The sequence below is a fragment of the Chiloscyllium plagiosum genome, chromosome 14 (genome assembly GCF_004010195.1).
Source record: "Chiloscyllium plagiosum isolate BGI_BamShark_2017 chromosome 14, ASM401019v2, whole genome shotgun sequence".
NCBI lineage: Eukaryota > Metazoa > Chordata > Chondrichthyes > Orectolobiformes > Hemiscylliidae > Chiloscyllium > Chiloscyllium plagiosum.
In genome coordinates this window covers 45,491,467-45,502,725 of record NC_057723.1, presented here as the reverse complement: position 1 = coordinate 45,502,725, position 11,259 = coordinate 45,491,467, and positions in this window count along the sequence as shown.

Below are 11,259 nucleotides of genomic sequence, written 5' to 3'. Positions count from 1 at the left end.
CATCCCCACCCCATTCACCTATTGTACTCTTTGCTACTTTATCCCCACCCCTAACACCCTCTCATTTATCTCTCCACTCTACAGGCACACTGCCTCTATTCCTGATGAAGGGCTTTTGCCCGAAACGTCGATTTTCCTGCTCCTCGGATGCTGCCTGACCTGCTGCTCTTTTCCTCTAATCTGGACTGTGATTTACTTGTAGTACACTGCAGATAGTTGTTCTTGCAGTTTTTATTAAATTCTAGATAGATGGCGCTAATGAGATGTGGACCCCTCAGGCTATTCAGAAATAATTGGTCTGGTGAAAAGGTCACACATTAGTTCTATTTCTCTCACCACAGGAGCTGTCAGACTTGCTGAGTTTATCCAACATTTTTTGTTTTATTTTGGAGTTTTAGAAACCACAGTATTTGGCTTTGAACATACCCAGGTAACTAACACCATTACAGTAAACAGTGGGTTGCTACCCCCAGCAACTGATCACCTTCTGAGCTCCTGCTGCACCTTATGAACATACACAGCGGTCAACTGCCAAATGCAGCTAACCCTAGGCTTACAGGCATAAAGCTTTAATACTATGTGCTGTTAGTCCTTGTCAGCAACTTCTTACTGTTTGAATGTATAATCCTTATTTTATTCTAGTTCCGAAATTTTCTGAAATACTTTTATAAATGACTTTGAAGTTGCAGAGTAGTGTGCAGTTCAACCTTGAATAATAGCTTTAGCAAACTCTTATGGTTCTCTTTCTAACTTTTCTCAAGTGTTCTTGAGAGATATGAATGGTCAGAGGAAAGTGATTAATTTGTTATCAGTATATACCACTCATTCTATTATTTTATGAATATAAACATATTTACATTTCCATAAATTACATACTGGGTGTCAGTCTGTTGGTATCATGTTGTTAACATTATATCATGGAGGATGCTGTTGAAACAAAGTAAGGTCCAATTCTGGCTTCAGGACATTAGATAGTTCTGAGTTTTTCTTGCAGTTGTGCATTGACTTTATCTTGTTACACTTTCCAAATATGTGCATCGTATTCTGTTCAAGTATAAAATTGTAATCTGGTATCCTATCTCTTTGAGGGGTCTGCATATGATTGGAACTGTTTCAATCAAGTTTCATCAAGTTTCATCTTCATCAGCATTTTATTTGCATGTTATCTTTCAGAGGTCGGGACAGGGATTGTCTGGAATTTAAGGATTTTTATATGGAAGGGTCCGAGAGAAATGTGTCAGTAATCAACATGCTGTGTGAGATTCTAAAATCAGTGAAGAGTAAATCTGAAGCCTTCATGTTGGATTTCTGTTGCATTCAGATCAGACCATAACTTGAATATTATGTTTAGTCACATGTAGGATATGCAAGGGAAACATTCAGGAAATAGAACAGAGAAGGCCTATAGAACTAGAGAAGGCCTATGAAACTGATACAACATTCAAGAGTTACTGTTAGGAATATTTTTAAAAAGTGCTAAGATGCAATTCTGATGATTTAATAGGACAACGGTCTAACTGGGATGGAGCTAAGGAATTGTGGAGGAAGTGCAAACATTTATGGAGGAGATAGCACTTTCAATTTTCAAGGTTTTTTTTAAGTTAATCTGCAAATATTAACAGTCCACTTTATCAAAACTCCATCTGCCACCTTAAACACTTACTCTCTTCACCATCTGTTGCACAAACACATATGTGTCTGCCATACATCGGGTGCATTGCAGCAAATCATCAAGCCTCTTTCGACAACATTTTCCACATTTACTACCCCAAAGGAATGGGGTTGTGTGGTCACATCACCACTGTCAAGTTCCTCTCCAAGCCAGTCCACAACCTGACTTCAAACTATGCTGCCATTCCTTCACTGTCACTGAGTTAAAAACCTTAAAGTTGCTTCCTCATGGGTGTGCCTACATTGCACAGACTGAAGTGATTCTCGGAGTCAGCTCACCATGATATTTTAATATTAATTAGTAATGGACAACAAGTGCTGGCTTTGGTAACAATGGTCAGTTATGTACAATGTACCTTTAAACAAGAAATGTTTATTGTTCCACTCTTTATGAATCCAAAGGAACGCATTAATGGCTTCGTTCACATGAGGATTAAAACTGTTGGTTTGCAAATGCCACTCACAGAATCACTAGTGGAGAGTGTTAGTTTGTTATCCTCTTTGTAATTGTGCCAACACAAGGATCGTTGTGACAGTTTCTTTATTTGAAGAAAATACTTTTTTTTTTCACTCGTAGGATGTAGGTGTCACTGGTTGTGCCAACAATTATGGGCCTTTCCTAGTTCCTCTTGAGAAAGTGATGGTGAGCTATCTTCTTGAAGCTTTGCAGTCCATATGGTGTAGATATAACCAAGTGCCATTAGGAACAGAGTTCCAGAGTTTTGACCCAGTGACACTGAAGGAACATTGATATATTTCTGAGTCTGGATGGAGAGTGACTTGAAGAGGAATGTGTAAGTGGTGGTGTTCCCATGCGCCATGGTGACCTTGTCCTTCTAGATAGTAGTTGTTATGGTTTGGAAGGTGCCATGTGAGGAGTCTTGTTGAATGTTTGCATTACATCTTGTAGAACAGATCACTGCTACGGAAAATAGTGGTGAAGGGAGTGAATGCTTGTTGGTGTGTTGCTACTGAAGCAAGCTGCTTCGACCTAGATGATGTCAAGCTTCTTGAATGTTGCTGGAATTGCGCTCATTCAGGCAAGTGAAAAGTATTCCAAAACATTTCTGTCTTGCGGTGGGGGTGGCCAATAATTGGCCAGAGGGCAGTGGAGAGTCAAAAACATTAAGGGGAGTTGGAAAGATGCTCAGTAATGTCCTCAAAGGACATTAGTGAACTGGATAGGTTTTTATTGTTTTGGTCATTAGTAGATTCTTAATTCCAGTTGATATTGAATTCAAGTTTCACCATCTGCCCTGGTAGGATTTGAAGCTGGATTCAAATTTGAACATTATCTGGTTTTCTGGATGAATAGTCTTTCCATACTACCATTAGTCCACCATCTCCTACCAATACTGTATGTCACCACTCGCCTTAAACTTTTACTTTCTGCAGTGACCTTTGATGTGGAATGTCTTTTGGAAATACAAGTATAGTTCACTTACAGTTCATCTTTATCCATGGCACATGTTACTTCTTCAGAGATCCCACAAAATGGGTTACACCTCTTCTCCGAAACGTTGATTCTCCTGCTCCTCAGATGCTGCCTGGCCTGTTGTGCTTTTCCAGCACCCCACTCTTGACACCAACCTATCTGTGCCTATCTTAAATACAATCAATAATTTGGCCACCACAGCATTCTGTTGCAATGAGTTCTGTAAATTCACCACCCTCTGACTGAAGAAATTCCTCCTCATCTCAGTTCTAGAAGGTTATTCCTTCACTTGGGTCCAAGGGTTTAGATGGAGAGGAATTTGTTAAGTGGGTACAAGACAATTTTCTGATACAGTATGTGGATGTACCTACCAGAGAAGGTGCAAAACTTGACCTATTCATGGGAGATAAGGCATGGCAGGTGACTGAGGTGTCAGTGGGGGAGCACTTTGGGGCCAGCGACCATAATTCTATTTGTTTTAAAATAGTGATGGAAAAGGATAGGCCAGATCTAAAAGTTGAAATTCTAAACTGGAGCTGGGCCAATTTTGACAGTATTAGGTAAGAGCTTTCGAAAGCTGATTGGAGGCAGATGTTCGCAAGTAAAGGGACAGCTGGAAAATGGGAAGCTTTCAGAAATGAGATAACAAGAATCCAGAGAAAGTATATTCCTGACAGGGTGAAAGGGAAGGCTGGTAGATATAGAGAATGCTGGATGACTAAAGAAATTGAGGGTTTAGTTAAGAAAAAGAAGGAAGCATATGTCAGGTATAGACAGGAGAGACCGAGTGAATCCATAGAAGAATATAAAGAAAATAGGAGTATACTTAAGAGGGAAATCAGGAGGGTAAAACGGGGACATGAGATAGCTTTTCAAAGATCAGCAAGGTGGCCTTTGTTTGGAGCCGCAGAAAATGGGGGAGATACTAAGTGAATATTTTGCATCAGTATTTACTGTGGAAAAGGATATGGAAGATATAGACTGTAGGGAAATAGATGGTGACATCTTGCAAAATGTCCAGATTACAGAGGAGGAAGTGCTGGATGTTTTGAAACAGTTAAAGGTGGAAAAATCCACAGGACCTGATCAGGTGTACCCGAGAACTCTGTGGGAAGCTAGAGAAGTGATTGCTGGGCCTCTTGTTGAGATATTTATGTCATCGATAGTCACAGGTGAGGTGCCAGAAGACTGGAGATTGGCAACCGTGGTGTCACTGTTTAAGAAGGGCGGTAAAGACAAGCCAGGGAACTATAGACCGGTGAGCCTGACCTTGGTGGGGGGCAAGTTGTTGGAGGGAATCCTGAGGGACAGGATGTACATGTATTTGGAAAGGCAAGGACTGATTAGGGATAGTCAACATGGCTTTGTGCGTGGGAAATCATGTCTCACAAATTTGACTGAGTGTTTTGAAGAAGTAACAAAGATTGGATGTTGAGGGCAGAGCAGTAGATGTGATCTATATGGACTTCGACAAGGTTCCCCATGGGAGACTGATTAGCAAGGTTAGATTTCATGGAATACAGGGAGAAATGTGGAAAATGTTGTCGAAAGAGGCTTGATTATTTGCTGCAATGCACCCGATGTGTGGCAGACACATATGTGTTTGTGCAACAGACGGTGCAGAGAGTAAGTGTTTAAGGTGGCAGGTGGAGTTTTGATAAAATGGACTGTTAACTTATTTGCAGATTAACTTAAAAAAATCCTTGAGAATTGTAAAACTGAAAGTGCTATCTGCTCCATAAATGTTTGCACTTCCTCCACAATTGGGCCCTCTACTTTTTGTCATTTACATAAATGATTTGGATGTGAGCATAAGAGGTACAGTTAGTAAGTTTGCAGATGACACCAAAATTGGAGGTGTAGTGGACAGCGAAGAGTGTTACCTCAGATTACAAAAGGATCTGGACCAGATGGGCCAATGGGCTGAGAAGTGGCAGATGGAGTTTAATTCAGATAAATGCGAGGTGCTGCATTTTGGGAAAGCAAATCTTAGTAGGACTTATACACTTAATGGTAAGGTCCTAGGGAGTGTTGCTGAACAAAGAGACCTTGGAGTGCAGGTTCATAGCTCCTTGATTGTGAAACTTGAAAGGGTTCAGAAAAGATTTACAAGGATGTTGTCAGGGTTGGAGGATCTGAGCTATCGGGAGAGGCTGAACAGGCTGGGGCTGTTTTCCCTGGAGTGTCAGTGGCTGAGGGGTGACCTTATAGAAGTTTACAAAATTATGAGGGGCATAGATAGGATAAATAGACAAAGTCTTTTCCCTGGGGTCGTGGAGTCCAGAACTAGAGGGCATAGGTTTAGGGTGAGAGGGGAAAGATATAAAAGAGTCGTAAGGGACAACTTTTTCACGCAGAGGGTGGTACGTGTATGGAATGAGCTGCCAGAGGATGTGGTGGAGGCTGGTACAATTGCAACATTTCAGAGGCATTTGGATGCGTATATGAATAGGAAGGGCTTGAAAGGATATGGGCCAGGTGCTGGCAAGTGGGACTAGATTGGGTTGGGATATCTGGTCAGCATGGATGGGTTGGATCGAAGGGTCTGTTTCCATGCTGTACAGCTCTATGACTCTATACCAGTGGAAACATCTTCTCCACATTCCCTCCATCCAGGCACTAGATTGAGTTGGGATATCTGGTCAGCATGGATGGGTTGGATCGAAGGGTCTGTTTCCATGCTGTACAGATCTATGACTCTATACCAGTGGAAACATCTTCTCCACATTCCCTCCATCCAGGCCTCTCAGTAATCTGTAAATTTCAATCAGATCACCCTCATCCGTCTAAACTTTTGGGAACTTCCTCAAGCCTGCACATCCTCCCTTAGACATGGGGCCCAGACTGCTCACAATATTCCAAATGCAGCCTGACCAAGGCCTTATATGGTCTCAGCAGAACATCCCTGCACTGTTATTCTAGACCTTTTGAAATGACTGCAAACACTGCACAGGCCCTCCTGACTACCAATGAACTTGTATGTTAACCTAAAGAGAGTCCTGAACTAATACTCTCAAGTCCCTTGGTGCTTTAGGTTTCCAAAGCCTTTCCTTGTTTAGAAAATTGTCTACACCTCTATTCTTCTGACCAAATTTCATAACCTCACACTTTCCTACACTTGTATTCCATCTGCCACTTTTCTTTGCCCACTTTCCTATCTTGTCTAAGTCCTTCTACAGTGTCCCCACTTCTTCATCACTACCTGTCCCTTCACCTATCTCTGTGTCATCTGCAAACTTAGCAGCAAAAACCTCAGTTCCTTCATCCAAATCAGTCATGTATAACATTAATTTAGTGGGTTGAATTTCTACAGTATTTCCTGAATTACCGTCACAAGCTCCTGCCATTACTGATCAACTGCCCCATTAAGCACCCCAGCCAATCAACTCTGGCCAGCTCCTTCCTTACGGCTTTGCAATTATCTTTATTCAACTGTAAAACCATTACATCTGATTCCAGTTTCTCCTTCTCAAACTGTATGGTAAATTCTGTCATATTATAGTTATTGCCCCCTCATGGCTCCTTCACCTTAATCTTCCTAATCAAGTCTGCCTCATTACGCATTACCAAATCCAAATTGCTTGTTCCCAAGTGGGCTCCAACCCGCTCCAAAAAATACCTCATAGACATTCCACAAATTCCTTTTCTGAGATCCGCCGCCAACCTTATTTTCCCAGTCCATCTACATATTGTGATTATTGTAGTAGCATCTTTCTTACATGCCTTTTCTATTTCCTGATTTATTTTCTTCCCCACATCCTGACAACTGCTAGGAGGCGTGTACACAACTCCCCCAGGGATTCTTTTCCCCTTTTGTGGTTCCTCAACTCTATCTACACAGAGTCTTCTGACTCTATATCACTTCTTGCTATCAATTTAATTTATTTTTTTACTGACAAGGCAACTTCACCCCCTTTTCTCACCTTTCTGTCTTTTTGATAGTACATCTATCCTTGGATATTTCGTTCTCAGCTCTGATCCCCTTGTAACGATTTCTCTATGATATCCACAACATCTTACCTGCCAATTTTAATCTACGCTATAAACTCACTCACAAATGAAAACAGAAATAGCTAGAAATTCTCAGCAGGTTTGGCAGCATATGTGGAGAGAAATCAGAGCTAATGTTTCAGGTGACCCTCAGAGCTAAGGTTTCCATCATCCGCAGTTCCTTCATTTTCCTTTAAACTCATTCACCTTTTTTTCATATATGGTGTGTACTTAAGTGTACTTCCCCCTGCCCTGCCTTAATTCCCCCCCCCCTCCTTCTCATAGTAGTGTCCACATCTACTGTGCCTGAAGTTAGATTTCTGATTCCTCCCATATTCTCCGTCCTATTACTCACTCTGGAAACTCTAATCACCTTTGCTGATCCCTCCTCCTTTTAAGTTTTTCCATACACAGCAGCCCCCCACCCTCCCAACCCCACTAATTAGTTTAAAGCTATATCACAATCCTAATTATGCAATTCACTAGGACTCTGATTCTCAGCATGATTCAGGTGGAGCCCATCCCACTGGAACAGCTCCCTCCTTCCCCAGGTCTGGTGCCAATGTTCCATGAATTGAGCCTATTTTTCCCTCAGCAGTTTTTGAGCCACACGTTGATCTCTTTAATCTTGTTGACCCTGTGCCAATTTGCTCATGGCTTAAGTGGCAATCCAAAGATTTTTACCTTTTCGGTTCTGCTTTTCAATTTAGCTCCTAGCTGCTCATATTCACTCAGCAGAACCTTTTTCCTCTTTCTACTGATATTGCTGGTATCTTTCCTTTCCCTCTGCAAGTTCCTCTGCAGCCCAGATGAGATATCCTGAACCCTGGCACCAGGCAGGCAACATTTATCTTTTCACTTCTCTCTTAAATGGTTCCCTGTCCCATAGTGCTATGATCAGTTTGTTCATTGTCCCTACAGCTCCCACTGTCATCCACACAGGCAAGAATGTCATGATCATACATGGTATTAAGTTCCGCAAATACTTGCAAAATAGGAAGGTCACTTTATTAACTGATCACTATGCCTGTGTAACATTTAGTTCAACATTCAGCATTCCCAGCACCTGGCCAACATTTCAATTTTGAACCTGCTGCAGTGTTCCAGCGAAGCTCAATGCAAGCTGTAAGAACATCGCATCTTCTAAGTGGGAACCCTGCAGCCTTCAGGATTCAACACTGAGTTCAGTAATTTTAAGGTCTGAACACCACCTTCCATGTCCTTTAATCACTCCCACCCCAGGCCCTGTCATGACCTGGGCTGCTCCCAGCATAGACGACCCATTTTCACCTACACTTGTCTGCATTATCAGCTTTTCACCTTCCTATGCTTATCGTCAGCAATCCTTTGTCAGCCTTACAGTCTCTTGCTCTTTCTCTCTGTGGGCTCTGTCATCACCTTTTCACTCACTCCTTCCTTATCCACCTGCCACCCCATCATCAAAATAAATACCATCCTTTCTTAGCTGTTATCACTTTTAAGAAGAGTCACTGGACTCAAAACCTAAACTCTGCTTTCTCTCTGCAGATACTGCCAGACCTGCTGAGTTTCTCCAGAAATTTCTGTTTCTGCTTCAGAAATTGGTGTGATTTTGATGGTCTTTCTATATTTAGCCAGTCAATGGATCATCCAAATGCTGATGTTCTTTTGAGATTTTCCATGAAAGCAGATTCATTTTTTGTTATTAGAAAGCAGTGAAGAAACTTGTAATGATGTGTGCTCAGTATAAAGCTCAGTTATGTCATTATGGCTGACCTAACAGGTGTGAATATTTTATGCATCAAAATTAATTGAATGTAACTCAAAACTAACTCATTTTCAGCTTTAATTATTATGTTGCCAAGACGTAAAGAAATATATTTGAGGAACTTTCTTAAGAGCACATATGGATAGGCCATCTGAAAGAAAAAGTAAAATGTGATTTCTATGTCCTAAGGTAGATTGTGATATTGAGAAGTTTGTAAACTTTATGAAGTGAATCTCAAAATGAGGATTGATAATCAAAGTTCCTTTCATTTCATGGTCAAACACTACAAAATGCTGTGAACAAGGACCTGCTGATTTCTTTGAAGTGGAAAGGGAAACGTGTTTTTGTTTTGGTCAATAAAAGTAGAAAACTGATAGATGTTGAGTCTATGTTCAATGCCATGGGTGCCAAAACTTTGAGGTTTGAAGTTGCTTTGCTAGTTATGGTTTGGCGGACGCGTCAGTGTCAGGTACAGGTCATTCTGCTATAATGCGTGTTTCATTAATGCGCATTCGCTGTAACACTATTGACGAATTGGGGACATTGTTTCTAAAGTACAAACTTTTAAAGCATATATTGGTTATAACATGATTCCAGCCCCATTAGTTTAAATGGTGCTGCTATTACACAATTTACTTATAACATGGGGTTGCGCGAGAATGGACCTACTGTGGAACTGATTGCAATGATTCAGTTTATGCTTAAAGAATTTGAAATCTTTGTTAGTAAAAATGGAATCAAACACTCATTAATATCATATATCACCCAACACTAAATGGTGTGGGAGAGCAAGGTGCACAGGTTGTGAAGAAGTCTATGCTGACGTATTTGATAGGCTTCAGGCTAGGCAGCAATTATTATGTTTCTCTTTGATATAGGCTTGACAATTTTCAGTTCTCTTATGATTAATCTTTGCCTACAGTTTGTTGCTGACTTTCCAAGTTATTGTGTGAATATGATCATAGGACGATGTTTGGTTTGATTTAAACTTAATAAAGTAAGAGAAAAGAAAGAAAAATTGAAAATGAGTTGTGATACATGAGGCATAAAAATTAGAGTTCACAGCAAGTGAGAAGGTCATGAGGAAAGGCCACTGAGGTGATAAGAAGTAGATGATTGGCAATGTTGTAAAGTGATTAGGTACATTAACATATGGAGTGAAGATCCAGCGTCATGTGGATTATTTTTTGAGAAAAGAGGAAATTTCTCAAAGCATCAGTAGTGTACACCTCCTGTAGGTCGACTTCCTCCGACAGTTCCAGGAATCAGAAAGGAAGTGAAATTAACAAGGAAATCAAAAGGTGACAGCTCATTGTAAAAAAAATCACAGTGATTTGGTGGTGGAAAACAACTACGTTTGGTAGCATGTGATAGCACGTCTGAAAGCAAAGAAAAGTAGATCCTGGGGTCTGCTCCTGGATGTCGCCAAGTTAGCCATTAATAGGCTCTGGCAGTGGGTTCTGGGGGTGCTCATTTCTGCTCATTTTCTGCCCTTCTTCTGTGGCCAACCTCATGCCTCATTGTGTTTGGAGAAGGAGGTGGCCATCAATGCTCTTCATGCCTGTAGAGAGAGGTAAATACCACAAGGGATACCATGCTTTATTTTAGCCCCAACTTCATTTTGATTTAGACAATAGACAATAGACAATAGAGAATAGGTGCAGTAGTAGGCCATTCAGCCCTTCGAGCCTGCACCGCCATTCAATATAATCATGGCTGATCATTCCTAATCAGTATCCTGTTCCTGCCTTATCTCCATAACCCTTGATTCCACTATCTTTGAGAGCTCTATCCAACTCCTTCTTAAATGAATCCAGAGAGTGAACCTCCACTGCCCTCTGGGGCAGAGCATTCCACACAGCCACCACTCTCTGGGTGAAGAAGTTTCTCTTGAGCTCTGTCCTAAATGGTCAACCCCGTATTTTTAAGCTGTGTCCTCTGGTTCGGCACTCACCCATCAGTGGAAAATGTTTCCTACTGCCAGAGTGTCCAATCCATTCATAATCTTATACGTCTCAATCAGACCCCCTCTCAATCTTCGAAACTCAAGGGTATACAAGCCCAATCGCTTCAGTCTTTCAGTGTAAGGTAATCCTGCCATTCCAGGAATAGACCTCGTGAACCTACGCTGCACTCCCTCAATAGCCAGAATGTCTTTCCTCAAATTTGGAGACCAGAACTGCACACACTACTCCAGGTGTGGTCTCACCAGGGCCCTGAACAGCTGCAGAAGCACCTCTTTGCTTCTATACTCAATTCCTCTTGTTATGAAGGCCAGCATGCTATCAGCCTTCTTCACTACCTGCTGTACCTGCATGCTTACCTTCATTGACTGGTGTACAAGAACACCCAGATCTCTCTGTACTGCCCATTTACCTAAATTGATTCCATTTAGGTAGTAACCTGCCTTCCTGTT